This window comes from Hevea brasiliensis, chromosome 2 (assembly GCF_030052815.1).
Source record: "Hevea brasiliensis isolate MT/VB/25A 57/8 chromosome 2, ASM3005281v1, whole genome shotgun sequence".
In the NCBI taxonomy this organism is placed as follows: domain Eukaryota; kingdom Viridiplantae; phylum Streptophyta; class Magnoliopsida; order Malpighiales; family Euphorbiaceae; genus Hevea; species Hevea brasiliensis.
Genome location: NC_079494.1, coordinates 122,564,487 through 122,576,735, shown reverse-complemented (window position 1 = coordinate 122,576,735; position 12,249 = coordinate 122,564,487).

Here is a 12,249-nt window from a genome sequence, read left to right as displayed (position 1 = left end):
TGTCACGACCCAACCTATGGGCCGGACCGGCACTAGGACCTGGGCCAGCCTAAAGCCCCCGAGGCCCGTAGTAAGCCTAACTGTTCATTAACCCAACTCTAAGGCCCATTGGGCCCAAATTCAAGAAAACAAAAGGACAGAGTCCGGCCATAAAATGGGCTTTCCAACGGGGAGTTTTCGACTCACCCGACCTGTAAACACAATAAACAATCCATTGGGGAGCTCAGCTCACCCTCCACATACTCATCAACATAATAATAAATGGGAGCTCAGCTCCCTCATCCAATCCATCAAAACAGACTTAAAATATTAAGTTTACAGGTCCAACCTGATAATAATATTACAGACCAAATTCAAATAATTACTGCTAACACATGCGGAAATTCTAGGAGTAATTAAAATTACACAAATATTGATAAACAACCTGCGAGGTAGAAAAGCAGGTTAACCCAGAACAAAATATCCTCCTGTGGCCTGTAAAAATTTTTGAACAGGAGTGAGCGTTCGACTCAGAGAGTAAAATATCAATTTTAACCATAATCTCTATAACTATCTAAAACTAATGCACCCTGTAAAGTGAAATGCAACATCTACATCATTTTCACATCATAACATCAAAAAGGTAATTTGGAGCACTCACGCACCCCGTAGCATCAATCATAACATATGGGAGCTGATCCCTATCTGACTCTCTTAAATCCAACCAGGTGCCATCGAAGAACTCAAGCCGGACTTTTGCTTAATAAACCAAATCGAGGGTCCCAGCGAAGAACTCAAGCCGTGACTACCCCTCGAAGGATCGGGTCCCAGCGAAGAACTCAAGCGTGTCGCCGTCCTATCCATAGTCCACACCACATCACACGCACACCAACGCACTTTGCTCCAAATTACCACAACAACATCATGGCACTTTAATGATTATCAATGCATCATAAATCGTGCCTAGAGTTTAACTACATAAATATATGCATATAAGTGATGCATGGGCATCTTGAACATATAATAATATTGAAATTACAATTAAAATTAATATTTTACTCACGGACTTGACGACAATCACCATGGCGGTGGGCGGAGGAAGAAGGCATCGCTCACGACAATTTTATTACAATCATTTAATAAATCGACTCAATACAAACAAAGAAAAAGACCAATACGTCTAAGTCGTGCGAAAATCCGTGAGTCTCCCTATACCTAGGACCTACCCAACTGCAAAAGGGCTAAAAACGCACTTCTATATTCACAATCCATATATCAACGGTTCAATCATATCACACACCCCTCCAGGCCCAACAAATCAATCACCCATCACAATACGCAAAATATCAATTTAGTCCTTATTATTGATCATTTTTGCAAAAACTGCCCAAACAAGCTCTAAAAACTATAAAACTTTGCCCCGCGGTCCTTAGCAATATTACTAAGCTATCGCAAAAAGAATCGTAATTTTCTAAGCTACCACGAATATTTTATGGATTTTTAATCCTATTTAAGCACTAGAAAATTATGAAAAAATAAGGTTCGGGTTTACCTTTGCCGATTCTGACTTCGGGGACGCACTCGGGACGTCTGACAATGGGGGGGTAGCCAAAACCTCGGTCCAATTCGAAGACTTTTCCAGTGCAGTGCATGCGGCGAAATTTGCAAACCCGGTCAACTGTTGAATTTCCGCGAATTGAGGATACCTACACGAAGCCCATAACACGGGGGTTAGTACATAAATTTTTCAGAATTTTCTAAGCTCATTTAATGCTCGAAAATACACTGCGAAGTTCTGTGGGACCCACCGAAAAACGGTGTCGGAAAAATTCAAAATTTATGTCGTTACGAAGCTCTCGACGAATGGAGCGTGCTGGTAGCCTCGGTTTTCTCGTGGGATTCACGGTTCTCGAGAAATCTAGCCCAAAAGTCGAAATGGGCTAAAATCTTCCCGAGCAAAAATCGGACAAACCGCTCAATGGATTTCGGCGTTCTTGGTGTCTATGGAAAGCTCTCGCCGAGTAGATGATTTTTGACACAAGACCCGGTCCAATCAGTGGCCGGATCGGCCGGATTTGGCCGGGGAAGCTGAAGCAGCGCGCACGCGCAGGGGGTGTTTTCGAGCGCGTTTTTCCGGCCGTTTGAAGCTGCGGCCAATGGGTGGCGCGCCGTCTTGAGGGGCTGGTGGTGGCCGTGGCGGGGGGTGGGGAGGAGAGAGAAACGAGAGAGAAAAGGGAGAGGGCCATCGCGCGCGGGAGGGAGGAGAAAAAGAGAAGAAGACCGGTCCGATTCGACCGGTCCGATCCGGTCCGGTTCGATTCGGCCGGTTCGATTCGAAATACAAAATTTTGAATTTTTACTCTGCCTCGGGACCGAAAACGAGGTCCAAAAATTTCGAAAAAATTCCATAAAACTCAGAAAAATACGTAGACTCCAAATATATTTTTAGTTTTGCCACGTGGTCTTTAAATTAATTTTTAAAAATCATCAAAGTTTATATTTTCAGAAAATCGAACCCGATTTTTAAAATTCGAAAAATCTCAAAAAAAATTCCTAAAATTTAAATAAAATTAAAATACCAAAAATGCTCATAAATTTTAAAATTTTGGGGTGTTACATTCTTCCCCCCTTACAGAAAATTCGTCCTCGAATTTTACACAAGGCAGAATAAAGCACATGATTATACATTGAACAGATAAGGGTACTTGCTACGCATGTCCCGTTCTGACTCCCAGGTGCACTCTTCCACTGACTGACTCCTCCACAAAACCTTAACCACAGGGATCTGTTTTGATCTCAGCTGTCTCACTTGGTAGTCCACTATGGCTACATGCTGCTCCTCAAATGTCAAGTTCTCTTTTAGCTCTATCACATCCGGCTGCAGTACATGAGAAGGATCGGGAATGTATTTCCTGAGCATGGAGATGTGAAACACAGGATGAATGTGAGAAAGGTTGGGTGGTAGCTCCAACCGGTAGGCAACTGCTCCAACTTTATCAGTAACCTCAAAAGGTCCAATATACCGAGGTGCCAACTTGCCCTTCTTTCCAAATCTCATGATTCCCTTCATTGGAGAAACCTTCAGGAATACATAGTCGCCATCGCAAACTCCACATCCTCCGTCTGGGTCTGCATAACTCTTCTACCTATCGAAAAGTTGTTTTGATCGTTCCACGATTAAAGGAACTACCTCTGAAGTGTACTGCACTAGGTCTACATCATGCACCTTCGCTTCCCCCATTTCTGTCCAACACAGAGGAGACCTACACTTTCTTCCATATAGTGCCTCATAGGGTGCCATCCCTATGCTGGAGTGATAACTGTTGTTGTAGGCAAACTCCACCAAAGCTAGCTGCTCATCCCATTGACCTCCAAAATCCAAGACACTCATGCGAAGCATGTCTTCCAGTGTTTGGATTGTCCTTTCGACCGTCCGTCTGCTCGAGGGTGGAAAGTCAGATCAAGTTCAACTGTGTGCCAAGTGCCTCCTGCAACTTTCTCCAAAATCGAGAAGTGAACTGGGGCCCTCTGTCAGATATTATGGAAGCCGGAACTCCATGCAATCTGACTATTTCTCGAATGTAGAGCCGGGCGTACTGTGCCACAGAATATGTAGTCTTCACAGGCAAGAAGTGAGCTGATTTGGTTAAGCGGTCCACAATTACCCATATCGAATCATACCCTCGCGTGGTACGAGGCAACCCAGTCACAAAATCCATAGTAATCATTTTCCACTTCCATTCTGGGATAGGGAGCTCTTGCAGCTTCCCTGATGGTCTCTGGTGTTCAAACTTCACCTTCTGACAAGTCAAGCACTTGGACACAAAGTCTGCTATGTCTCTCTTCATGCCATTCCACCAGTAGCTATCTTTCACATCATGGTACATTTTAGTGGAACCTGGGTGGACACTGTACAGTGTGTAGTGTGCCTCTCGCATGATTTCATTCCTGAGGTTGTCTACATCAGGCACACATATCCTAGAACCTTGTACTAGGGCACCATCATTGGCAAATCCAAACTCACCACCTTCACCTTGCTGTACTCTTTCTATGATCTTCATCAGTTGTTGGTCTCTGTGCTGGGAAACTCTAACTCTGTCCCTCAAGTCTGGCCTCACTGAAAAGTGAGCCAACAATACCCCCTCATCTGAAAGATCTAGGATTAAACCTTGATCCATCAACTCATGTACCTCCTGAATCAGTGGTCTCTTCTCTACTGAAATGTGCGCCAAACTGCCAGAAGATTTTCTGCTCAAGGCATCTGTCACAACATTGGCCTTTCCAGGGTGGTACTGGATGGTGCAATCATAGTCTTTCAGAAGCTCCATCCATCTCCTCTGTCTCAAGTTTAAATCCCTCTGTTGGAAGATGTACTTTAAACTCTTGTGGTCGGTGTATATCTCGCACACTTCACCATACAGGTAGTGTCTCCAGATTTTAAGTGCAAAGACTACAGCCGCCATTTCCAAATCATGGGTGGGGTAGTTCTGCTCATGCCTCTTCAGCTGCCTTGAAGCATAAGCCACTACCTTTCCATTCTGCATCAAGACACACCCTAGGCCAACTCTGGAGGCGTCACAATACACGGTGTATCCTTCACCACTCACAGGTAGTGTAAACACAGGGGCAGTGGTTAGACACTCCTTAAGCTTCTGGAAACTCACCTCACAGTCATCTGTCCAAATGAATGGAACATTCTTCCTGGTCAACTTAGTTAGGGGAGCCGCTATCCTGGAGAAATCTTGTACAAAATGCCTATAGTAGCCAGCTAAACCCAGAAAACTTCGCACCTCGTGGATCATGTAGGCCTAAGCCAATCGATTCTGATTTCAATTTTCTTGGGATCCACTTGAATGCCGTCACTAGAAACCACGTGTCCCAAGAATGAGATGCTTTCTAGCCAAAATTCACATTTTGAAAATTTGGCATATAGCTGGTGCTCCCTCAACGTCTGCAACACCATCCTCAAGTGCCACACGTGTTCTTCCTCGGTCCGAGAGTATACCAGAATGTCATCTATGAATACGATGACAAAACGGTCCAAAAATGACTTGAACCCCCTGTTCATCAAGTCCATGAAGGCTGCTGGTGCATTAGTGAGTCCAAAAGACATCACCAAGAACTCATAATGACCATATCTTGTCCTGAAAGCTGTTTTGGACACGTCCTCATTCCTGATTCTCAACTGATGGTAGCCTGATCGCAGGTCTATCTTGGAAAAGAATCTAGCTCCTTGGAGCTGATCAAACAAATCATCGATCCGAGGAAGTGGATACTTGTTCTTCACAGTCACCTTGTTCAGCTGTCTGTAGTTGATACACAACCTCAATGACCCATCCTTCTTTCTCACAAATAGAACAGGAGTGCCCCAAGGTGAAGTGCTCGGACGTATAAAACCCTTGTCCAAAAGCTCCTGTAGTTGCTCCTTCAGCTCTTTCAATTCTGCTGGTGCCATCCTGTAAGGTGGCATTGATATGGGGTTTGTACCCGGCACAACATCAATGCAAAACTCTATTTCCCTTCCTGGTGGCAACCCTGGAAGCTCCTCTGGGAAGACATCCATAAATTCTCTGACAACAGGAACATTTTCCATGCTGACACCTTCTACAGATGTATCTCTCACCAATGCCAAATACCCTTGGCATCCACGCCTCAACATTTTTCTAGCACTAATTGCTGACACCAAATTATATGGAGCCACGCTCCTGTCACCATCAAAGCTAAATTCTTCCACACCAGGTATGTGGAAATACACCTTTTTGTTCCTGCAGTCTAAAGTGGCATAGTGAGTTGACAACCAATCCATCCCCAGGATTACATCGAAATCCATTACTGGTAGAGGAACCAAGTCTGCTGGGAGGATCTTTCCATCCGCTACCACTGGGCTACCCGGAAAAATCATATCTACATCTATGTTATCACTAAGTGGGGTAGCTACCGACAAAGGGCACTCTAAAGTTGTAGGGTTTTTACCCAACCTCATGGCAAACACAGGGGAGACAAATGAGTGCGTAGCACCCGGATCTATCAAAACACGAGCCTCATAAGAACAGACCAGAAGAATACCTGCCACAACTGCATTGGAAGCCTGAGCATCCTGGTGGGTCAGGGTGAAAACCCGAGCTTGACCCCTACCCTGAGTGGCAGAACCCTGATACTGACTTCTACCTCCTGATCTGCCTCCAAATCCACGTCCCCCTTGTCCTCGGCCCTGTTGGCCACTGAACTGACTGCCTGCCATGTTGGAAGTACCCGGATACAACTGGCGAGGAACATTTGCAACAGAACCCTGTGACCCCATCTGTGGCTCACTGAAAACGGGGCATTCTCTAGCAAAGTGACCGGGTTGGCCACACCTGAAGCATACTCCTGATCCCATCAAACAAGGTCCTGAATGTCCTCTTCCACACTGTGCACAAGGTGCCAAGGAGGATCCTGAACTGCACCAGGCTGCTGTACCACTGAATGTGACCCTTTCTGGATCCGTACCACAGTGCGAATCCTCGAGGTTTGTGTCTAAAACCACTCTTCTTGTTCCTGCTTTTTCCTCTGTAATTACTCTGGCCACCACTGTCCGGAGTACCCATGGAAGGGACACCTGAGGAACCCTCTGCTCTGTTTTTCTTGGCTCTCCCGCTGTCATCCGCAGCATAGCTGATCTCTATCTGTCTAGCTCGATCAACTACCACGTCAAAAGACTGATTAGACATCATGGCCAGGTTCGCATACCTCCTGTCAAGCCCCTTTAGGAATCTCTTCACCTTCATAGTTTCTGTAGCTACTGCTGCAGGGGCATATCTGCTCAATTCCAGAAATTCTGTAGCATATTCATCTACAGACCTGCCATTCTGTCTTAAGGCCTCAAAAGCCCACTGCTTCTGATCTCTGAAACTTTCTGGCACAAACCGATTTATGAACAGTTCCACAAACTGAGCCCATGACAAACCCTCCATCCGGGGTAACACGTAGTCATTCATCCATTGTTTAGGCATAGGCCCCATGACATGCTGCATACACTCTATCAATCTTCTATTAGTCAACTGTAATTCTGTTCCTGCCTATCTGCAGGAATCCAAAAACCGATATGCATCGTCTGACACATCATAAGTACCAGGCACCAACTTCTTGAAATTAATTATCTGTTTGTAAGGTTCTTCTCTTGGTGCGGTGGACTGCTGCTGCTGTGGAGGGCGGACCATATACTACGCCATCATATCGATGGTTCTCTGTAACCCAGCTAGAGTAGCTGCCATGGGGTCCATGGGACCCTGTGTCATAAAGGACTGATCCTGTACTGGGGGTGACTGCTCCTCTACTTGAGCAGCTCTAGGCCTCCTACCCCGCCTCCTCGGGGCAGGCGCCTCATCCTGTGTCGACACTTCATCAGGCACATCTGGTTCTGGTGCAGTGGCAGCTCTCCTGCTTCTACGCATTTTCCTGAAATTCAGCAGCATTAGCCCACAAAAATTCAAAACTGCACATTATACAGCTCTATAGACTCATATTTATACATAACATATGGAGCAGAAACTAGAAGCAAAGATGACAATGCAAGACGAATATGGACCCTATATTTCCGCATGTGACTCCTAGTAGACTCTTCCCAACACTTTAGACAACATTCCCTAAGAATCTGGAGCCTAAGCTCTGATACCACATTTGTCACGACCCAACCTATGGGCCGGACCGGCACTAGGACCTGGGCCAGCCTAAAGCCCCCGAGGCCCGTTGTAAGCCTAACTGTTCATTAACCCAACTCTAAGGCCCATTGGGCCCAAATTTAAGAAAACAAACGGACAGAGTCCGGCCATAAAATGGGCTTTCCAACGGAGAGTTTTCGACTCACCCGACCTGTAAACACAATAAACAATCCATTGGGGAGCTCAGCTCACCCTCCACATACTCATCAACATAATAATAAATGGGAGCTCAGCTCCTCATCCAATCCATCAAAAGCAGACTTAAAATATTAAGTTTACGGTGTCCAACTCGATAATAATATTACAGACCAAATTCAAATAATTACTGCTAACACATGCGGAAATTCTAGGAGTAATTAAAATTACACAAATATTGATAAACAACCTGCGAGGTAGAAAAGCGAGTTAACCTGCAACAAAATATCCTCCTGTGGCCTGTAAAAATTTTTGAACAGGAGTGAGCGTTCGACTCAGAGAGTAAAATATCAATTTTAACCATAATCTCTATAACTATCTAAAACTAATGCACCCTGTAAAGTGAAATGCAACATCTACATCATTTTCACATCATAACATCAAAAAGGTAATTTGGAGCACTCACGCACCCCGTAGCATCAATCATAACATATGGGAGCTGATCCCCTATACAGCTCTCTTAAATCCAACTCCGTGCCGTGAAGAACTCAAGCGGACTTTCGCTTAATAAACCAAATCGAGGGTCCCAAATAAGAACTCAAGCCGTGACTACCCTCGAAGGATCGGGTTCCAGTGAAGAACTCAAGCGTGATCGCCGCCCTATCCATAGTCCACACCACATCACACGCACACCAACGCGCACCTGCTGCTCCAAATTACCACAACAACATCATGGCACTTTATGATTATCAATGCATCATAAATCGTGCCTAGAGTTTAACTACATAAATATATGCATATAAGTGATGCATGGGCATGCTGAACATATAATAATATTGAAATTACAATTAAAATTAATATTTTACTCACAGACTTGACGACAATCACTGTGGCGGCTGGGCGGAGGAAGAAGGCTGTCCCGGCTCACCTGACAATTTTATTACAATCATTTAATAAATCTGACTCAATACAAACAAAGAAAAAGACCAATACGTCCTAAGTCGTGCCGAAAATCCGGCAGAGTCTCCCCTATACCTAGGACCTACCCAACCTGCAAAAGGGCTAAAAACGCACTTCTATATTCACAATCCATATATCAACAGTTCAATCATATCACACAGCCCCTCCTGGGCCCAACAAATCAATCACCCATCACAATACGCAAAATATCAATTTAGTCCTTATTATTGATCATTTTTGCAAAAACTGCCCAAACAAGCTCTAAAAACTATAAAACTTTGCCCCGCGGTCCTTAGCAATATTACTAAGCTATCGCAAAAAGAATCGTAATTTTCTAAGCTACCACGAATATTTTATGGATTTTTAATCCTATTTAAGCACTAGAAAATTACGAAAAAACAAGGTTCAGGTTTACCTTTGCCGATTCTGACTTCGGGGACACACTCGGGACGTCTGACAATGGGGGGGTAGGCAAAACCTCGGTCCAATTCGGAGACTTTTCCAAGAAGTGGTCTGGCCCGAAATTTGCGAACTTGCCAATCGCCGAATTTCCGAATTGAGGATACCTACACGAAGCCCATAACACGGGGGTTAGTACATAAATTTTTCAGAATTTTCTAAGCTCATTTAATGCTCGAAAATACACTGCGAAGTTCCGTGGGACCCACCGAAAAACGGTGTCGGAAAAATTCGAAATTTATGTCGTTACGAAGCTCTCGACGAATGGAGCGTGCTGGTAGCCTCGGTTTTCTCGTGGGATTCACGGTTCTCGAGAAATCTAGCCCAAAAGTCGAAATGGGCTAAAATCTTCCCGAGCAAAAATCGGACAAACCGCTCAATGGATTTCGGCGTTCTTGGTGTCTATGGAAAGCTCTCGCCGAGTAGATAATTTTTGACACAAGACCCGGTCCAATCGGTGGTTGGATCGGCCGGATTTGGTCGGGGAAGCTGCGCGCAGCGAGGGCGCATTTTCGCGCATTTTCGATCCATTTGGGCGTGCCGGCCACTGGTCATTTCAGGCGGCGCCGTATCTTTGAGGCTGGTGGTGGCCGGCTGGGGGTGGGGAGGAGAGAGAAACGAGAGAGAAAAGGGAGAGGGCCATCGCGCGCGGGAGGGAGGAGAAAAAGAGAAGAAGACCGGTCCGATTCGATCGGTCCGATCCGGTCCGGTTCGATTCGGCCGGTTCGATTCGAAATACATAATTTTGAATTTTTACTCTGCCTCGGGACCGAAAACGAGGTCCAAAAATTTCGAAAAAATTCCATAAAACTCAGAAAAATACGTAGACTCCAAATATATTTTTAGTTTTGCCATGTGGTCTTTAAATTAATTTTTAAAAATCATCAAAGTTTATATTTTCAGAAAATCGAACCCGATTTTTAAAATCTGAAAAAATTTCAAAAAAAATTCCTAAAATTTAAATAAAATTAAAATACCAAAAATGCTCATAAATTTTAAAATTTTGGGGTGTTACATATAAAATTTAGGTCATTTAGATATTTCTACACTGAGTTATGGCCAAAGGTCACTTTTACCAGTTCGAAATTGGTTACCCAGATTTGGCCAATTTTTAGGTCATCCTAAGTTTGTTTTCTAGGAAAGTTTTCTTCATCAAAGTTGTGCCATTATGTGTTTAGTTTCATGTCCAATTGGCCTTTCACCAATTAAACCTACACAACTCAAGTTAAAGCTGCCCAACCTTGCTGGACTCATATCTAGCCCTGCAGGTCACTCAAGGCAGCACCTCTAACCTCAATTCCTATGGCACAATTCACTTCATTTCCTACTCAAACACAACGAAATGGTCACTAATTGACCATTAGAACTTCCTTTCACCACTACATGAGTAAAATCATAAATTTGTTACCCAAATCCTAACCCTAAATTTTCAATTTTCCTACTCATGCATAACACTTGGACTTCAACCTCTAATCCATACACAATCCTCAAACACCATCATTAAAGTAATTTAATTCATTTAAATCATCAAAATCATCACTCACTTAAAGCTTCCAAAATTCATGGTTGGTTATACATACATATTTTCTTTAATTCTTCAACAAATTGAACTTAATTTAGCTTTCTAAACAAAAGATAGGAAGGAAGGAAAGAAGTATATGCACTAACCTTGTTTGATGGAATTTTTAAGCTTCTAAAACTCTTTCTTTTCTCTTCCTTTTTGCTGCCTCAAGCTTGCTCTAGTTGCAAGGATAAATTTTAATGAAGCAAGCTAGTGGTTTTATGGTGAAATGGAGGGGGAAATGGAGCTTGGAGGATGAAGATCAATGGAGGGAGAGGGAAGAGGAGAGAGTCACGGCTGGGTTGAAGAAGATAGCAGACTATTTCTTTTCATTTTTGTCTCATTTATCTCTTTTTAATTGAGTTTTAAAGTGTGTGTTGCAAGGTGATTGAGTGGAAGTAGTTTAATGACATCATGTGATGTCAAAATTCAAATTTTCATCCATTTTCTTTTCTTTTTTTTTTCTACTCATTTTCAATTCAATTTTTATCAATATTTATTCATATTTTAGATCATAATAATTATTTACTTAATTGGACAAGTTGGCCAAAAATTATCTCTGAAGACGAAATGACCAAAATGCCCTCCGTTTGGCTTATTGAGCCAAAATCGTCTATACCAATCAAAAAAATTTTCTAAGCCTTTTCTTGGAATTCTAATGATATCGAAACCTCAAGGACTCTTCTCTGGAGTCCCAAAAATTATTTCATCAAAATTTCCTCGGGTTTAGGGCTACTAGCTGCGAGGACCGCAACTTCCCACTGGGTTACCCATCGCTAGGGCATTGGCTCATTTAACTTGGTTGTATTTTATTTCTAAAATCTTTTGTATATTTTTCTTACACTTATTTGGTTTCTTTATGACTCCTCACTCTTGTTTACATATAGTTCCAGTCATTCTAACTGTCCAGATAGACATTGGTCACCGGAACAGTCGAATGTACGGATTAGCTAAAGTGAGGGTGTTACAAGCTTAGGATAGAGCTGGATTCCTTAACTCTACAGACTTTCTCAAGCTAAAACCAAAGGAGTTCACTAGAGAGGATGCATTAGCTGATCCCTTAGATTTTTTAGATGACATAGAGAGGTGTTATGACACTATGGGTTGCAGTAGTGCTAGGATGGTGATGTTGGCAGGAAATCAGCTTAAGGGAGTTGCTCGTGAGTGGTATATCTCTAAGAAGAATGGGTGACCCGAAGGTTCTATCATCTGGCCTGAGTTTCACTCTCTCTGAAACACCCTAGGCAAATCCCACATCGACAAAACACGGGAGAGATGCTGGGTTCATAAGATGGAGGTTCCTAACCCCTATTGACGCGTTTTAAAACCGTGAGGGCTTCGGCCCAGAGCGGACAATATCACTAGTGGGCCGGGCTATTACAATTTGGTATCAGAGCTAGGTTCCCTCTAGTATGGTGTGTGGTGCGAGGACGCACCAGGCGGAAGCTGGTGGGC